Here is an 18,936-nt window from a genome sequence, read left to right as displayed (position 1 = left end):
TAGATTCACTCATTTTGCTCCGTATGTAGCTCATAGTGGAATCTCTAGAAAGACTTATATTTAGGAATGGAGAGAGTAATACCAGATTGCTTTAAAGCTACGCCACACTACAATAGGAGAAAAGGTGCCCTTCCTTAGTGGGTTGGGGTCACCAGTAGGATCCATGCAAGGAAATGCAAAATTAATTATGCGCGTAACCAGATTCACACAATCAGAGCAATATACATATAAAGACATGGAATGGCCATGACCAGTTTCAAATCCAAAAGAAGCCACTCCGTTAAAAGCCATGACTGACAGCACATACTACCCACCATTCAGTTTTAACTACTTAACATCTGATCACGATAACATTAAATGTCTCCAGTGGACTTGCTGCAAACATCTGCAATAACATTGATATGTTGCCAACATCTCAAAGCCTTAGCCTCTTTCCGCTTGCCCCCAACTCAGTTGCTTCTATCTCTCTCTGCAAAAATAAATAGAGATGTCTGTCAAATATAATACTTATAATGTATCCATATTGTCAGGTTGTAATTGTTAGAGTTATAATATAGGTCATGTAGCCCTTTGTATTTATCCCGTTGTATAAGGGGTTTCCTGCATATGTTCCACACCTGTACATGTATATATATCGGCCTATGGCCTCATGGGAATACAAGTTGCTTATTCCTAACATGGTATTAGAGCTCTAGGGTTTTCTTTTCGCACGCCGCAACTCGTGCTCGATCCCGTCATGACGGCCGCCGCTGCTCCGATCCGCTGCCCCGGCCTGAAGCGTCCACGCCCGACGGCCTCCTCAACACGCGCCGGGGCGCTGCTCCTTCTGGACGCTCCTCAACACGCGCCGGGGCGCTGCTCCCTCTGGACGCCACAGCCGCCGTGCGGTCTTTCGCCAGTCCCGGTCGTCTCCTGCTGCTCGTGGTCTCCCGCACGTCACAGCCGCCAGCCCCGGTCTCCCGCCTGCTCCCGGTCTCCCGCCAGTCCAGTGCCGTCCGGTGCTCTGCTGATTTCGGGTCTCGTGATCGACTGCCTGCCGTCCGGTGCTCTGCTGATTTCGGGTCTCTGATAAAAAAATGTCTGCTGCATCGGGCTATGTTGCTGTCCCTCGCTGTCCGGTGATCTTCGATGGTACTAACTACACCGAGTTCGCTGGCTTCATGCGCATTCACATGCGTGGCATCCGTCTCTGGGGTGTTCTTTCTGGCGAGGTCTGCTGTCCGCCACGTCCGGTTCCTCCGGTGGCCCCTACTCCGCTGACTCCACTGGTTCTTCCTACGGATGCTAATCAGGCCGCCAAGGATGCGGCTAAGATTGCTGATGAGGCTGCTGATTGTGCCTATGATGAGAGGGTTTTGGCTTATGAGGAGGCTCTTCAGACGTATCATGGTACTTTGTCTGTTTACACCCAGTGGCTTGATGATGATGCTCGTGCTGCAGCTGTTCTCACTGCTAGTGTTCTGCCTCAGTTTGCTTCTGAGTTTCTGGGTCTTCCTACTGTCTTCCAGATGTGGACCTGTCTTCGTCAGCGCTATGAGCCCTCTGGTGATGCCTTATACCTTTCTGTGGTTCGTCAGGAGCATGCTCTTCAGCAGGGTGACTCTACTGTTGATGACTTTTATGCACATAGTTCTGCTATCTGGCGCCAGCTTGATTCTCTCCGCAGTGCTGGTTGTCGTACTTGCCCCTGCTGCCAGGCTGTCCAGGCCGATTTGGAGTTTCATCGCGTCTACGAGTTCCTGTCTCGGCTCCGTAAGGAGTTTGAGCCCCGGCGTGCTCAGTTGTTTGCTCGTGGCCGTATTTCTCTCATGGAGGCGCTTTCAGAGATTCGTGCTGAGGAGACTCGCCTACGTGGTGCTGGTTTGCTGGAGGTTCCCTCTGTGCTCGCTACTCGGGCTTCTTCCACTCCACCTGCTGCACCGCCCCATTCTCGCTCGAGTGCTCCGCCGCTCTTGCCCACTCCTTCTGGAGGCTCAGGTCGCCCCCGTCCACATTGTGACTACTGCAACAATGATGGTCATATTGAGTCCCAGTGCTACACAAAGCGGATACACCTGCGCAAGGCGCGATCATCCTCCTCAGGGACTTCGTCATCTCCCTCGCCAGCTTCAGCCATTGCTTTGACTGAGCAGGATATTCTGAGACTTAAGCGTCTGCTCGCGGCTTCAGGTTCTTCCTCGACGGGTACTGCTGGTTCTGTGACTGATGCTTCCCGCACTGAGCACCCGCCCTCTACACAGTCAGGTACATCCCCATGGGTTCTGGACTCTGGAGCTTCTTTTCATATGTCTTCTCATTCTTCCGCTTTGTCGTCTCTTCGATCGCTGGATTCTCCTGTTCATGTCTTCACTGCTGATGGTACTCCACTTTCTGTTGCTAGTAGAGGCCATCTTTCCACTCCTTCTTATTCTGTTCCTGATGTTGCTCATGTTCCTCGACTTACCATGAATCTGTTTTCTGCCGGTCAACTTACTGATTCTGGTTGTCGTGTCATCCTTGATGTTGACTCTTGTTCTGTCCAGGATCATCGCACACACACTCTGGTTGGGGCTGGCCCTCGCCGCCGTGATTCTTAGGGTCTTTGGGAGTTGGACTGGCTTCATGTTCCTTCCGCTGCCACCACCATCGCCAGTCCCTCCGCTGCTGTCGCCTCTGTTACTGGTTCCTTCAAGCAGTGGCATCATCGACTTGGTCATCTGTGTGGTTCTCGGTTATCGTCTTTAGTTCGTCGAGGTCTTCTGGGGTCTGTCTCAGGAGATGTCTCTTTAGAGTGTCAGGGTTGTCGTCTTGGCAAGCAGATTCAGTTACCATATTCACATAGTGAGTCAGTGTCTAAGCGTCCTTTCGATTTAGTCCATTCTGATGTATGGGGTCCGGCTCCTTTCGCTTCGAAAGGTGGTCATAAATACTATATTATTTTCATCGATGATTTTTCTCGTTACACATGGCTTTATTTCATGACTTCACGTAGTGAGGTGTTGTCTATTTATAAGCGTTTTGCTGCCATGGTTCATACTCAGTTCTCTTCACCCATTCGTGTTTTTCGTGCTGACTCCGCTGGCGAGTATATCTCTAAGATGTTGCGTGGTGTTCTTGCTGAGCAGGGTACTCTTACCCAGTTCTCTTGTCCTGGTGCTCATGCTCAGAATGGCGTGTCTAAGCGCAAGCATCGTCACCTTCTTGAGACGGCTCGTGCTATGATGATCGCCGCCTCTCTTCCGCCTCATTTTTGGGCCGAGGCTATCTCCACTTCCGCCTATCTCATCAACCTTCAGCCGTCCGCTGCTTTGCAGGGTGGTGTTCCTTTTGAGCGTCTTTTTGATCGTTCTCCCGATTATTCGATGCTTCGCTTGTTTGGTTGTGTTTTCTATGTTCTTCTTGCCCCTCGCGAACGCACCAAACTGACCGCTCAGTCTGTTGAGTGTGTCTTCTTAGGCTACAGTGATGAGCATAAGGGCTATCGTTGTTGGGATCCTATCGGTCGTCGGATGCGTATCTCTCGAGACGTGACTTTTGATGAGTCTCGTCCTTTCTACCCACGCCCATCTTCCTCGTTTTTTTCAGTGGAGGATATCTCTTTCCTCACTTTTCCTGACTCACCTATCACCCCCGTCGCGCTTGTGCCTATTCGTTCCACTCCCTCTGCTTCTCCACCCCTCGTCGATTCGCCGCCACCATCTTCCCCGGTCTCCTCACCTAGCATGTCACCGGATTCTACACCTTCATCTCCGGTGACTTCTTCGTCGCCACCCCCCGATTCTACCTTGGCGATTCCTCCTTCTCTTGTTCCATCTTTTCCTCAGCATTACACTCGTCGTTCACGACCTGTGGATGCTTCCTTGGATGAGTCGTCCTCTTCCTCTCAGCCTACTTATGGCTTGCGTTCTCGTCCTCGTCCGCCTATTGATCGCTTTGGCTTTCCCACCGCTGGTGCTGCTGTTCTTGAGCCGACTTCTTACCGTCAGGCTGTTGTTCATCCTGAATGGTAGTTTGCGATGGCAGAGGAGATTGCTGCTCTTGAACGCACTGGTACCTGGGATCTTGTTTCTCTTCCTCTCGGAGTCCGTCCCATCACTTGTAAGTGGGTCTACAAGGTTAAGACTCGCTCCGATGGTTCTCTTGAGCGTCACAAAGCTCGTCTCGTGGCTCGTGGTTTTCAGCAGGAGCATGGTCGTGATTATGACAAGACTTTTGCTCCTGTGGCCCATATGACCACTATTCGTACACTTCTTGCCGTTGCCTCTGCACGCCACTGGTCTATATCTCAGCTTGATGTTAAGAATGCCTTTCTTAATGGTGAGCTGCGTGAGGAGGTGTACATGCAGCCACCACCTGGGGATTCTGTTCCTGATGGCATGGTGTGTCGTCTTCGTCGCTCTCTCTATGGCCTTAAGCAAGCCCCTCGCGCCTGGTTTGAGCGTTTTGCCTCTGTGGTCAGTACTGCTGATTTTTCAGCAAGTGCTCATGATCCAGCATTGTTTATTCACCTTTCTCCTCGTGGCCGGACTCTTCTTCTTCTCTATGTTGATGATATGGTCATCACTGGGGATGACCCTGAGTATATTGCCTTTGTAAAGGCCCGTCTTAGTGAGCAGTTTCTTATGTCTGATCTTGGACCTCTTCGCTACTTTCTTGGGATTGAAGTCTCTTCTACCTCTGATGGCTTTTTTATATCCAGGAAAAGTATATCCAGGATCTTCTTGCTCGTGCTGCTCTTACTGACGAGCGCATTGTTGAGACTCCTATGGAGCTCAATGTTCACCTCCGTGCTACTGATGGTGATCCTCTCCCTGACCCGACGCGTTATCGTCATCTTGTTGGCAGTCTTGTCTATCTAGCTGTCACTCATCCGGACATCTCTTATCCGGTTCATATTCTGAGTCAGTTTGTCTCTGCTCCCACATCGGTTCACTATAGTCATCTCCTTCGTGTTCTCCGATATCTTCGGGCCACGATCTCTCACCGTCTATTCTTTCCTAGCTCCAGTTCTTTACAGCTTCAGGTCTATGCGGATCCTACGTGGGCTAGTGATCCTTCTAATCGCCGTTCACTTTCGGCTTACTGTGTTTTTCTTGGCGGTTCTCTCATTGCCTGGAAGACGAAGAAACAGATTGCAGTTTCCCGCTCGAGTGCTGAGGCTGAGTTGCGAGCCATGGCTCTTTTGACGGCAGAGGTGACTTGGTTACGGTGGTTACTTCAGGATTTTGGTGTTTCTGTCACTACACCGACTCTGCTCTTATCTGACAGTACAGGTGCTATTAGCATTGCGCGCGATCCTGTGAAGCATGAGCTCACCAAGCATATTGGTGTTGATCTTTCTATGTGCGCGCTGCTGTGCAGGATCAGGTTATTGCTCTTCAGTATGTGCCTTCCGAGTCACAGTTGGCAGATTTCCTGACGAAGGCCCAGACTAGAGCACAACATGGCTTTTATCTCTCCAAACTCAGTGTTGTTCCTCCACCATGAGTTTGAGGGGGGGTGTTAGAGTTATAATATAGGTCATGTACCCCTTTGTATTTATCCCGTTGTATAAGGGGTTTCCTGCATATGTTCCACACCTGTACATGTATATATATCGGCCTATGGCCTCATGGGAATACAAGTTGCTTATTCCTAACAGTAATTACCATAAGAACAATTTTAAAGGAGGAAAAAAGTGCATGGCAGAGTACGTGTGCAGCGGCGATATTAATTAGCTGGGCAACACTAACACAATGTCTAAGATCAGTCCAACATGCTCTCAATTAAATTTTTTTAGAACATCTATGTGTCAAGGATACATTTTTTACTTTTGACATCTTTCATTCAGACAACTGTCAGTGTTCAGCTCTAGTATGAAATCATGCTTCATCTGCTATGCGCATCTTTGAATGGACTTGGGTCATATCAATTCCGACTTCAGGGGCAAACTACGTGTACCCTGTATGATAACACTGAATGCCCACGTCATCAAATCTTAAAGTGGAGAGGCGAAGCTAATGATAACATTGTATGCAAAAAAGGAAAAGATATAACAAGACATGCAAAAAAGAAGTCATCATGATGTGCAAGTTGGGTCATAATACGACGAGGGGGCAGAGTAACTTTGTACTCCCTCCGTTCCTACATATAAGCCTTTTTAGAGATTCTAATATGGACCACCTACGGAGCAAAATGAGTTAACCTACGCTCTAAAATATGCCTATTGAAATGTCAAAAAAGTCTTATATTTAGAAACGGAGGGAGTAGTAACAATTGACTGCAGAATCATGATAACGAAGGACCATCAAATATCAGACATGTACTGTTCAACATGGGTAGGTGGACAAATATCTTGATTTCTATTAGAAAGCACGACACAAACTGGATTCAATAAACAAGCATTGGCATGTTAGTGATTTTATTAAAACCTAAGCATAATTAAAATAGCATGCAAATGAAAGCATGTTTAGTGATAATGAACATAAATACAATGATAGCAGTATGCAAATAAAATTATGCTCAGTGGTGATAGTAGTACCGGGTGATCCTGTAAATGCTGTTGGTATGCACTGATCTCACTGGCCAAGACTTGGGAATGAATTCTGGACTCTGTACTCTGTGGATAGAGCTGGACCTTGTTATTCTTCATGTCGACACGAATCAAATACTGGCTTGTGCACTCTGCTCTATCATCCACCAACTTGAGAGGAGTGAAAACCAGGTAGATGACGTCATCTTCATTGATGCTCAGGACAGGGAACAAGGGAGCAAGATTTGGCATGCCAGTAGAATGGTAGGCCTCGCTTGCCCAGATGTTTCCAACATTGTACTTCCTGTCTATGGTCCACTCTGACAGGTCATCCGACAGAGCATAGACGGTCAGATCAAAGCTTTTGCCTGGCACTTGGAACACATTGCCATCGACGCAGACGAGCTTGATGGTGTCGCCAACACAGGCCATGGAACGGAACTCCTCGGCCGAGAGGTGCCGATATATTTTTGGGTCGTCTGCGCTACGGGGAACATCGATATTGTAGGATGGACAATCTAGGGGCAACTGAATGAAACGGAGCTCCGGCTCCGGGCTGGCCAGATTACATACCACCAAGCCTCCGAGCAGATCCACCCAGCAGAGGGTAGACCCGCGATAAGAGAAGCACAGGTGGGCGCAGAAGGTTCGTGAAAGGGTCAGGCGCGCGGGCTGCAAGGCCCATCCTGATCCTGGGGCGGACGACTTCCACAGCCAGACCGCTGCTTGGGAAAATCGTGGCCTGAGCCTGACGAGTTCGGCAAGAAGGTAGGTGCCGTCCTCCCCGTTGCACATAACGACGGCCGACCTGGTCCCTGCGGGGACATGGTGGTTGTCTTCGCGAAGCCGAGGGATGACGGAGAGGGAGTTGTCAGTGGCGTCGTAGATGAGGTAGCCTCCCATGGCCATGATATGCTCGCCAGGGCGGTACCTGCCGGCGTAGAGGGCGAGCAGGTTCTTGTCCGCGCTGGAGAGGCGGCCCGAGTGCAGCACGTGGAATTGGTGCAGGCGCGGGACGGATTCCGGCGGGTGCAGTATGTTGAGGAAGGAGAGTTTCGGCGGATCTGCGAGGACTGTGTGGGCCTTGAAGGTCCGCATGTACTTGGTGACTGCATCAGTGATGTCTTGGAAGCATACTACTGGTTGTGGTCTTCGTATCAATGGGTAGCGGAGTGACTCTCCGCCGCACACCGCCTCGTCGTCGGAGAAAACAACCTCGCGCTTGAGCAGAACCATCGGAGGGGCCATGGCGGCTAGCTAGCTAGGGTTGGGTGGAGGAAGGACAAGGGATTTGGGGATCGATGGTGGCGGCGCGGTTAGGGTTAGTTATTTTTTTTTTTTTTTTGAGGTTCTTCGGCCCAAGTTTTAGCCTGTCATCATTTAGCAAAAAAGCGCAGCGTTGGGCGCCGGTCGGCAAAAAAAAATATCACAGGAGGCAAATTCCACCAACAAAGTCAATGCAGAAAAAATCTACTAAAAAAACAATGTAGCAAAAAAAAAAAATAGCATGTTCCAGCTAAACAACAACTAGCAAGTTCCAGCAAAACATAAAGCTAGTTCTAGGCTTCTAGCAAAACCTAATATCACACGTTCATTAGGAAAAAAAAATCGCGACACCACATATCCTGTAATTGGAAAAAAAATATTAGCCAAAAGAGAGTGACTATAGCTCATTTCGATGTGACATAACGTCACCCCTATATATTTTCTTATTGCCCAGCCAGCCTCGTTTTTTGATTTCCAGCCCAGCCGCTGTTTGTTGTGTTTTTTTATTGTCCAGCCCAGTTTTGGGTAAAAGACAGGAAAAATTGGCGCACCTAACGAGAATAGAACTCTCAACCATCTTGCATCTAAACGCATCCACTGGAACTAATGAATGTTGGTGGCAAAAGATCAACGTGAATATTTAAGAACTCAATGCTGCATGAAACCTTGTTTGAACAATTTATTGAAAAATTGTGAATAATTTTGAAAATGCCGATTTTTTTTAAACAGAAAGAATTTTTGGAACTCCAAGTTTAAAAAAAATCTGAACAAAAATATAATTCCAAACACTTTTTGAAACACGAGAAGTTTTGGAAATGCGAACAATTTTTTATATCCTGAAAATACTTTTAAATGCGAACAATTTTGAAAATTCTGGACATTTTCTGAAAACACGGACAAATTTTGAAAATGGACGCATTTCTTGAAATTCCCAAAAAAACAAAAAAGTGAAATGTTTTACGAAAACATGAACACCTTTTGAATTTGTGAATAATTTTTGAAAATGGGAGCATGTTTCAAACATTCAGAGCATTTCTTATAAACAAACTGAACTTTTTTAGTGTAGGATGAACTTTTTATATATACGATAAACATTTTCTTTAACAAACTGAACATTTTTTAGTGTATAGTGAACCTTTTTAGTTTTTTAGTGTGTACTTGTATGCGCTGATTGTCGTGCAAGCCTTTTATGCCTTGCGTTGGATATGTGCATGTGCTAGTACGTACCTTGATATGCATGAACATGCAAAGCTCATCGAAGGATCAGCTAATGCATGATGACATGCTTCCTTCCCTATGTATCCTACCCATAACAAATAACTTCCACATTCAACAAATGAATTGTAGGGCTTAGTCACGTATGAGGCAAAAAAAATCAGCCCCATTCGCGAGTCGATAGTGGACTTGCAACCGAGGAAACAAATTTAGGCTCAGTTGCGTGTCAAAGAATGGAGTTGCAAACTAGGGGAAAAAAGGTCAAAGAGCCGAGTTGCATGTTAATGGTGGACAACTCGGGCAAATAAAAGGGTCAGCCCAGTTGCAAGTCGATGTTGGACTTGCAATTGGGTAAAAAACGTTGGGCCGAATTGCAAGTCAAGGGTGGACTTACAACTAGGGCAAAAAAAGGATGAAGGGCCCAGTTGGGAGTCGATGTTAGACTTGCAATTGAGTAGAAAACATCGGGCCGAATTGCAAGTGAAGGGTGGACTTACAACTAGGGCAAAAAAAGGATGAAGGGCCCAGTTGCGAGTCGATGTTAGACTTGCAATTGAGTAAAAAACATCGGGCCGAATTGCAAGTCAAGGGTGGATTTACAACTAGGGCAAAAAAAGGATGAAGGGCCCAGTTGCATGTTAGTAGAGGACTTGCAACTAGGTTGAAAAAAGGGTCAGGCCTAGTTGCAAGTCGTTGGTTGACTTGCAACTGCGGTAAACAAAAGGATCAAGAGCCCAGTTTTGAGTCGATGGTTGTCTTGTAGCTGGGATAAAAAAGGGGCGGGTCTAGTTGCGAGTCGATGGTTCACTTGAGATTGGGACAAAAAAAAGTGAACACCTAGTTGCGAGTCAAGAGTGGACTTGCAACTAGGGCAAAAAGGATCAAGGGTCCAATTGTATGTCAGTGGAGAACTTGCAAATGGGACGAAAGAAGGCTCAAACCCAGTTGCAAGTAGTTGGTTGAGTTGCAACTACGGAAAAGAAAAGGATCGAGAGCCCATCTTTGAGTCAATGGTTAAAGTAGGAGCGGGCCCAATTGCGAGTCGATGTTAACTTGCAAACTGGGACCAATAAAAGTCAGCACCTAGTTACGAGTCAATAGTGGACTTGAAACTGAGAAAAAAAATCAGACCTAGTTGCATGTTAAGGTGGACTTGCAACTAATGCAAAAAAAAAGACTCGAACCTAATTATAAAATAAAAGAAACATCAAACCGGTTGCGAGCGAAGGGTGGACTTGTAATTGGAGATAAAAAAATCAGGCCTAGTTGCGAGTCAAGGGTGGACATGCAACTGGGGCAAAAAAGATCAAAGGCCCAGTTGCATGTCAATGATGGACTTGCAACTGGGACAAAAAAGGAATCGGATCTCGTTATGAGTTGTTGGTTGACTTGCAACTCCAGGAAAAAAAAATTAAGATTCCAGTCGTGTTTCCATGATTTTTTCTTGTAACTGGGATAAGAAAAGAAACAAACATAGCTGCGAGTCGATGGTTGACTTGAAACTAGGACAAAAAAGTCAGCCCCTAGTTGCGAGTCGATGGTGGACTTGCAACTAAGGCGTAAAGAAAGTCACTCGTAGTTGCAAGTCCACACTCAACTTGCAACTAATGTAAAAAATGACTCGAGCCCAATTGTGATACAAAAGAAACATTGAGCCAATTTCGAGTCGAGGGGTAGGCTTGTAGCTGGAGACAAAAAAATATTGGGTCCAGTTGTGAGTCAAGGATGGGCTTGTCACTGGTTGCAAAAAAGGACCAAGAGCTGAGTTCCATGTCGATGGTGGACTTACAACCGGGACAAAAAAAGGGTCGGACCTAGTTGCGAGTCTTTCATTGACTTGCAACTGCGGCAAAAGAAATCAAAAAGCCCTGTTGTGAGTCGATAGCGGAGATGCAACTGAGACAATAAAAGGCCAATACTATGACAAACACGTGAAAAAACCCCAACATCAAAAAGCGAAGAAAATGCTACACTATTTTATTTTATTTTTGATGTGGAAAACATGCTATATAATAAAGGTAGAGAAAGAACGTGATATCACAACGAGGCTATGACCTATTGATCTGATCCTAACTGAGTCCGCCCAATAATGTGAAGAATATAATGCACTTCAACATTAATGTTAGTGGTTGTCTAGTCATTTGAAACCAATTAGATTGATTATTGCCCTTCATAATGACATGCCTAGGTTGGTTATATAACATTTCTCACATCATCACAAAATGTAGAGTAAACAACCACAATTAAGTTAGTGAAAAGTAGCATAGGGATCCAAGGTTCTCAGAATATTAAACTCCACCAGATTTTTGTAATACCCATATCTGGTGCATTGTTGTACACATGGAAGCATTAATTAATACCGCGCAAAGATCACTAATAAGAAGATTATGTAAGGAGCTAAGAAGTGGCTTCAAAACGCAATATGTCAAGAGATAAGAACTGGCTTCAACACAGCGGTATGTTCTTCCTTCCTTGCCTTTTCTCGAGAGATCACCTGTATCTTGATCTCTCCTTGCGTAAGACTGTATGAGCATGTTATTATCCTCCCCCCAACTGTTTCAGTTCTATGATTGTTGCACATTTTATTAAGTATTTATGTTTGTCTTTTTCGCGGGATTGGATTCCTATACAAACAATTCTTTATTGATAATTCCCATTTCATGTTTAGTTCATTTTTGCTATAGCAGGATCCAAGAAGTGGCTTCAACACATAAGATAGCAGGAGCCAAGAAGTGGGTTCAAGACATAAGATATGCTCAACTCGGGTTGACTGAACTATACTTCTACCGATCATATTTTGTGTCAAAACAAGCAAACATGCAATATATTCTTCAGCTGATTGATACTACAGACATTCCCGAGGGCCCCACTCAGAAAGCAAAACTTTTGCTGAGAGGCAGCTCTCGGCAGAGGCGGCACCTGACTTATAGTGCCAACTACATGTCTTTGTCAAGAGCAGCTGCACTGGGCGAAAACTTCCACGTGGCATTACCTTGGTAAGTGTCTGTGCTATACTGAGATCATTTATTAGGCTCTCGGCAAACTTTAAAAGTGTTTGAAAATGTGGCATTACCACGTGGCTTTACCTGGAAAAGTACTCGAAGAAAATGATTTTTTGAAAATATATGCCGAGAGCCAGATCTGAGCTCTCAGCAAACACAACCCGACGTCGCAGAGCCATGAAGTGCAAACGGAGATGCCACGTGGCAAGTTATTGCCGTGCCTTTACTGTTTGATCCTCGGCGTATGTCATTTTTGCTGAGTGTTTTCTCTTCATCATGTACATTGCATTGTCTCGGCAATGGCAAGTCTTTGCCCTGTGCTGCTCTTTGCTGAGGACGGCTCTTGGCTTTGATCGCCTCTGCCGAGAGCCCGTGCTTTGGCTATCGGCATAGCCCAAAGCACTCGACGTACATAATTTTACCAGTAGTGAGAACATCCATCAGCTTACGTTACTTAGAACTCCATCTTTTGTTCAAGCTAAAAGGGACATGAAAATCCATTGAATCTAGCTCTGTTGTCTGAATAGTTTCCCACTACTACTTTCTTGAGATGTTTGTCAATGCACTCACCTGTACTATCAAATGGATTGTCGTTCAGCTTTGTTGGAACATGGTTCAACAGTGTCTGAAAACGAAGCCAGATGTGGCAAATAAATAATTTAGAGTAAAACTCAACATAGGGATGAATACAGAGTGAAAGCTAAGGTGATAGAAACAAATACTAGACACTTATGTTCTGACTGACTAGTATTGTAGAGATAGCATTTAATGATTTCAATGACATGATTGAGCTTCAGTGCCGCTTTCTCGACCATGAGCTACAAGATCTTTACATTGTGCAACAATGACATCACACTGCTGTCCGCATTGCCTGGATCAAACATGAAAGATAATAGAAGGCTGCAAGCAGATACATAAAACACTGGGTTTTAAGAAGTAACTAGGAAAATTGCCCGTGCGTTGCAACGAGAGATGCATGATTAAAAGACTATCATGACGGTGAAAACGGACAAAGAACAAAAAACATTGAAATTTTAACACATCTACATATATGCACATTGAGCTTTTTCAGAGATTTTTTTTAGTTTTTAACACGTTCACACTACTGCATACACATTAACACATCTAGATATATACATCAGCGACAGTAGCATGACATTTACATGTATATCACATCTATACATTAGCGGCAGTAGCATGACCTAGCAGCTAGCTACTACAAAATTACAGTAGCATTGTGCCACCAATTTGTTTTGTTCATGTATTCATAGATGGCAATGTCCTTATTAGTTAACTATGGAGACACTACTAGGGCAAAGCCTAGCAGCAGCGCGGGTTTTGGATCCCGCGCTACTGATATGACACTACAGCTAACCCGTAGCAGCAGCGCGTGTGCACCCGCGCTACTGCTATACAAGCGTAGCAGCAGCGAGCTCTAGGAAAGCGCGCTACTGCTAATAGCTCTAGCGCACTTTGCTAGGCCGCGCTACTGCTAGTGCACGCTGCTGCTAACTTTTCTCCACTCGCTACTGCTAATTTTATTAGTTTTTGTTTTTTTTCTGCATATTTGTTTTGTATTTGATCAGGCTTTATACAAGAATGTTTAGCACATACAAATATCATCATCATATACATACAAATGGTTGCGAGACCACAAATGTAATCATAGCATATACATACAAATAGTCTCATCATAATCATCATCCAACACAAAATGGTCTCTCGTCATCATCTCGAAAATAGCGATACATGCAAGTCTCGAATACTTGCAACTATAACATCATCCATCTAAATAAAGATATACGCGAGAAGTGCTATCACTATGAGTGATAGCGGAACTATGCAGTACATGAGTTCGTATATATCCCTCTCTCGCATTAGCGTGAACCTAGCTAAACTAACTACTGGCTGTCGCTCGGAAACTGGAAATCGGTACGCTTGGGCCTGACACTCCGGCCACTCGTCGTATACTCCTGGCGTAGCACTTCTTCGCCATCGATGATCTATGCACCTGCATCGTCACATGAGTCGATGATATGCAACATATATAGTTGAGCAACACAAAGAGACAGACTTGGCAAAAATAGAAGCAACATATCATAAGCATAAATAACAAAGTTCATCGTACCCAAAATGCCCTAACTAGAGTGATCTTCGCTACTCGAGGAGGACGGTTTAATTACATCACAAATAAAGTTTCGTCGTGCATAACTCAAAGTTTCGTCATACAGAAAGTATGGACTAAACGGACACATTGTCATATATCGACAATCACTCCAACATGTCTTGCCATCCGTCCAAGTCAGGGAGATAGTTCCCGAGCTTAGTGAAAGGCTTCAAGCTGAGCGGCTACGCGTGTTCGGACGTCTTCCCGCGACATTTATCCTTCTTCGTAGAACATCCCTGTTTTTTCGACGACCTCCTTCATGATGATTTGGGCAAGTTCGCGCTGGATGTGATAGAACTCAGCTCGAAATCGATGGTCCTCGATATCTCCTAAGTTCTTTGCCCATTGCAGAATATGGGCATCGCCGGATCTAGGTGACATGCGAAGGTTCTGGTGATCCCGTCTGTACTCCAGCATGTGGTGTAGGACATAGAATCCATCATTAAGAGAATCTATAATACGTTCCAGGCTTCTTTGCTACCGGAAGGTCGTCTATAATACATTCAGCCTCCGGAGGCGGCAATTCAGGCACCGACTCATGACGCTCAAACCCTGAGTAGGCGCCAGTATTGAAATACTGTTGAGTGTCATCGTCATCCTCACCCTTATCTATGGCGCCGTCACCGGCGACTAATGGAGCCTCTTCCTCACCCCGTCCGCTATCACCCAGCACGACAGCCGATGCTAATTGGGTAGGTGGGGTGTTGATGTTCATACCTAACTGCGTGCTCGTGGTTGTGCTCCCTGCCGCCTCCAGACGAAGCAGACTCTTTGGCCACAACAGGACCCACCCATTGCAATCACCAAGCCGCCGCGGGGTCTCTTCGTCATCCCCCCTAGTACCAGCGGAGCCAAATTCTCGTGGTCCGGTTTGACACTGGCCACGGAAACCTTGAAGACGTCCGGGGGGATCGGCCGGCCGTGGAACAATGGTTCCTTCGGCTTCATTATCGTCGCCTTCCCCACGTCCACCTTCTGGTCGCCGATGGTGTACAATATGGTGCACGGGGTTACGTCGGCCTGCAAAGACATGTCTGCGACGTGAGACATCCGAAAGGCAACGGAAACGGGAGATTATACATTTGAACAGGGCCGGTGTGACAGATACCGTGAGGGCGTCGAGCTCAGCCAAAGACGAAGAACCACCGAGTAAGTCCAGTGCCGGAGCCGGTGCCGGAGCAGGTGCAGGTGCAGGTGCTGGTGCAATGCTAGTCAAGCTGCTCCCGACGAAGTCAGCAAGGGGAAAGTCTGCTGCATTTTTTTCTGGATTTTACCCGCTCCAATTGAAAATGGCCAGAACCAAGACAGTATACATATCTGCAACCACCTGTTTTGCGGCAGCTACCGCTGTTGCGACTGTCTCAGATGATTTCTTCTCAACCGCACTCTCAACCTTCTTGTTGATGTTTTCTTCAGTTAACCTCCGTCTTTCCTTTCTCTCCTCCGTGGTCTCACGGTAGTACTTCTTCCACATGGCGCCGTCTCCGACACCGTGCACGCGTCCATACGACGACCGAGTCTCCACCGGGAGTCCTTTCAATATGTTCAACGCCCGGTTGAATGGAGTGTCCCACTTGGGCCTCGCCAACGCCTCAGACGGCGAGTCGCTTTCGGCCGCAATCCTGTGCTACTCTCTCTGCAAAAGGAAGAAGGATCATTTACAAATATGACTAACGTGCAGTCGAATTGATCAGAAACTAAAATTATCAGCAGTCTCATGAACTCCATCGTGACCGGGTCCGTCTCGAAAACCTTCTTGACTGAGTCCCAATGGTGCCCTGCCCTGAGGACGTCACGCTCCTGCGGGACGGTGAAGTCCGCCAAGGGGTCTGGGATGCCCAGACTCTCGCATTCCGCGTCCTCCTTGGCCCATATGGACCTCTCCCCGCTGTAACCACGGCTTCCGAGGTGGTGGCACCCCATGTTCCTCTGTTGAAGCCCCTTCATGTACTTTGACTTTTTTTGGCAGCTTCGGCCTCGCAAGCCGCCTTGAATATTTCAAAGTGCTCTTCCGTGATTGTCGGATTATCCTTTACAATCTCGGAATAGGGTTCCTTTTTGTTGACGATCCGATGTTTCACTCTTGCTTTCCAAGCAGCCAACGCGTCGCTAAACTTGGTCATGGCGTGTTTGTTTATCTTCTTCACTAGAACATCAAGGTGCGCGTTGCCGCACCTGTCCATCTTAGTGATAATATGAGCATTTATGAAAGAAATAGAAGTATAATTTTTAATTCAGATTTGAATTGAGCGCCTCAATAGCATAAACTATAGTATATTTGAATACCAAAATTTGGGTACACGCATATATAGAAGGGGCCAGTTCAAATAATCATCAAATATCTTTGAACAAGAAATTCTGCATGAGATTTTACAAATCTTTCGCAAACCCGAAAAATAGAAGACAGATTAAGGAAAACATTTAAAAGATCGACGGTGAGTGAAAATTATGAGTTGTAGCGTCAAGTACACCAATGACCTAGAATACTGGATTTTGCACTTAAACTCAAGTATAATTCTAAGTGAAACTGCACATATAGATTTGCTTCCCACTACGGTATTGGGCATAATATTGAACTTAAAATGTGCATTGGTTGCCACGCAAGTGTATGAAATCGGGCACATGTCAAGAGCTTAATTTAACATTACATATTCCACACAAAATAAATTTAATCTTTTTTAGGGAAAGAAGAAATGATATTGAATAAGCACCTTACTCATCTTGACAGTAGCATCATATTGTCCGTTGTTTGGAACATTGTAAATTAGTTTCTTCCATCAAGCAGATGAAATCATTATATATGTACAAAAAAAGTTAGCATAAGGAAAATATTGGCACTGATGGTTGCATATTACCGTGCAAGACTTGGCTTGTGTTTTATGTACGAATGCCATGAAGTTGTATTTTACATATCATCGTTTATCTTCTCAAATGCTACTGCTGCTTCATTTTCTGAAGAGAACTTGAAGATTCTTTTTTGGTTTTCCTAATCACGTGATGGCATAGTACTTTTGTTGTATGACCGCTCGTGAAGGCGGAGTGCGTGCGGCTGGAGGGGATTGCTGTGGAGGCGACCTTCTTTTACAGAGGAAGGTACGTATGGGAGCTTTTTTTTGTTGAGAAAAACGTACGGGAGGTGAGTCGTACGGTGGGCTAGAATTAAGGCCTAGCTAACTACCTATTAGCCCAATTGATCAGAGAGCGCCCCTGCGCCCGTAAGCCCGTGCGCCCGCTTAGGCCCCTGGGGCCTATGACATATGGGCCCCGCCCTCAGAACGTGAAAAAAACTAGAATTAAAAGAATTAGAAAAATATATATTAATAATAAAAATAAATTTAATTAATTAACTAAATCAATTAAGTTAATAAATCCTATTTAATTAATCTAATTAATCTGTTAGTTTAAATAAACAGTAATTAGTTTAACCTAAACCTTAATTAACCTAACAGTGTATGACAGGTGGGTCCCGCTGGGCCCACTCGTCAGTTTGTCCAGTCAACACCTCTGTTGACTGCTGACGTCATGCTGACGTTAGCAAACACTGTTCTGGATAATGTTGAATTAAAGTAATTAAATAAATCCTAAAATAATTTAAATCTTTTAAAATTAATATAAAATAAACCATAGCTCGGATGAAAAAACTTTGTACATGAAAGTTGCTCAGAACGACGAGACGAATCCGGATACGCAGCCTGTTCGTCCGCCACACATCCCTAACATATCGAACTCGCAACTTTCCCCCTCCGGTTCATCTGCCCGAAAACGCGAAACACCGGGAATACTTTCCCGGATGTTTCCCCCCTTCGCCGGTATCACCTACTACCGCGTTTGGGCACACCTAGCATCACACTTTGTCATGTCATGCATCGTTAGGCATCTATTTGCATTGTATTCATTGTTTCTTCCCCCTCTTCTCTCCGTAGACTACGAGACCGACGCCGCTGCTGGTGCCTCGACCAACTACGCTGTTGACGACCCCTCCTTGACAGAGCAACCAGGCAAGCCCCCCCCCTTGATCACATGATATCGCCTAGTCCTTCTCTCTACTGCTTGCATTAGAGTAGTGTAGCATGTTACTGCTTTCGGTTAATCCTATTCTGTTGCATAGCCTGTCATTGTTGCTACAGTTGTTACCCTTACCTGCTATCCTACTTCTTAGTATAGGATGCTAGTGTTCCATCAGTGGCCCTACACTCTTGTCCGTCTGCCATGCTATACTATCGGGCCGTGATCACTAGAGAGGTGATCACGGGTATATACTATATACTTTATATACATGACACATGTTGTGACTAAAGTCAGGTCAGCTCGTTGAGTACCCGCAAGTGATTCTGATGAGGGGGCTGAAAGGACAGGTGGCTCCATCCCAGTAGAGGTGGGCCTGGGTTCCTGACGGCCCCCGACTGTTACTTTGTGGCGGAGCGACAGGGCAGGTTGAGACCACCTAGGAGAGAGGTGGGCCTGGCCCTGGTCGGCGTCCGCGGTTACTTCAAAATAACATGCTTAACGATTTCTTGGTGTTTGATCCGAGTCTGGCCATTTGGTCTATACGCACTAACCAACTACGCAGGAACAGTTATGGGCACTCGACGTCGTGGTATCAGTCGAAGCCTTCGTGATGTCAGCGACTGAGTGGCGTGCGCCGGATTGGACTGGAACGCCTGCTAGGCTAGGTCTGCTTCCGGCCGCGTTCGCAACGTGCAGGTGTGCAATGGGAGATGGGCCCAGACCCCTGCGCCATAGGATTTAGACCGGCGTGCTGACCTCTCTGTTGTGCCTAGGTGGGGCTGCGACGT

General features: G+C 46.0%; 1 long non-coding RNA gene across 1 annotated transcript; it reads right to left on the bottom strand.

The window, feature by feature from the left end:
• Nucleotides 1-166: 166 nt before the first annotated feature.
• Nucleotides 167-7,008, bottom strand: LOC123497156 (uncharacterized). Its single transcript, XR_012203912.1, has 2 exons — nucleotides 6,500-7,008; nucleotides 167-469 (listed from the first exon to the last, which is right to left on the bottom strand). It is a non-coding gene; the product is annotated as an uncharacterized lncRNA (long non-coding RNA).
• Nucleotides 7,009-18,936: the final 11,928 nt, after the last annotated feature.

Source organism: Aegilops tauschii, chromosome 2, assembly GCF_002575655.3.
Source record: "Aegilops tauschii subsp. strangulata cultivar AL8/78 chromosome 2, Aet v6.0, whole genome shotgun sequence".
Lineage (NCBI taxonomy): Eukaryota > Viridiplantae > Streptophyta > Magnoliopsida > Poales > Poaceae > Aegilops > Aegilops tauschii.
The sequence above is the reverse complement of the archived record's forward strand: the minus strand, read 5'-3'. Positions and strand labels throughout refer to the sequence as shown.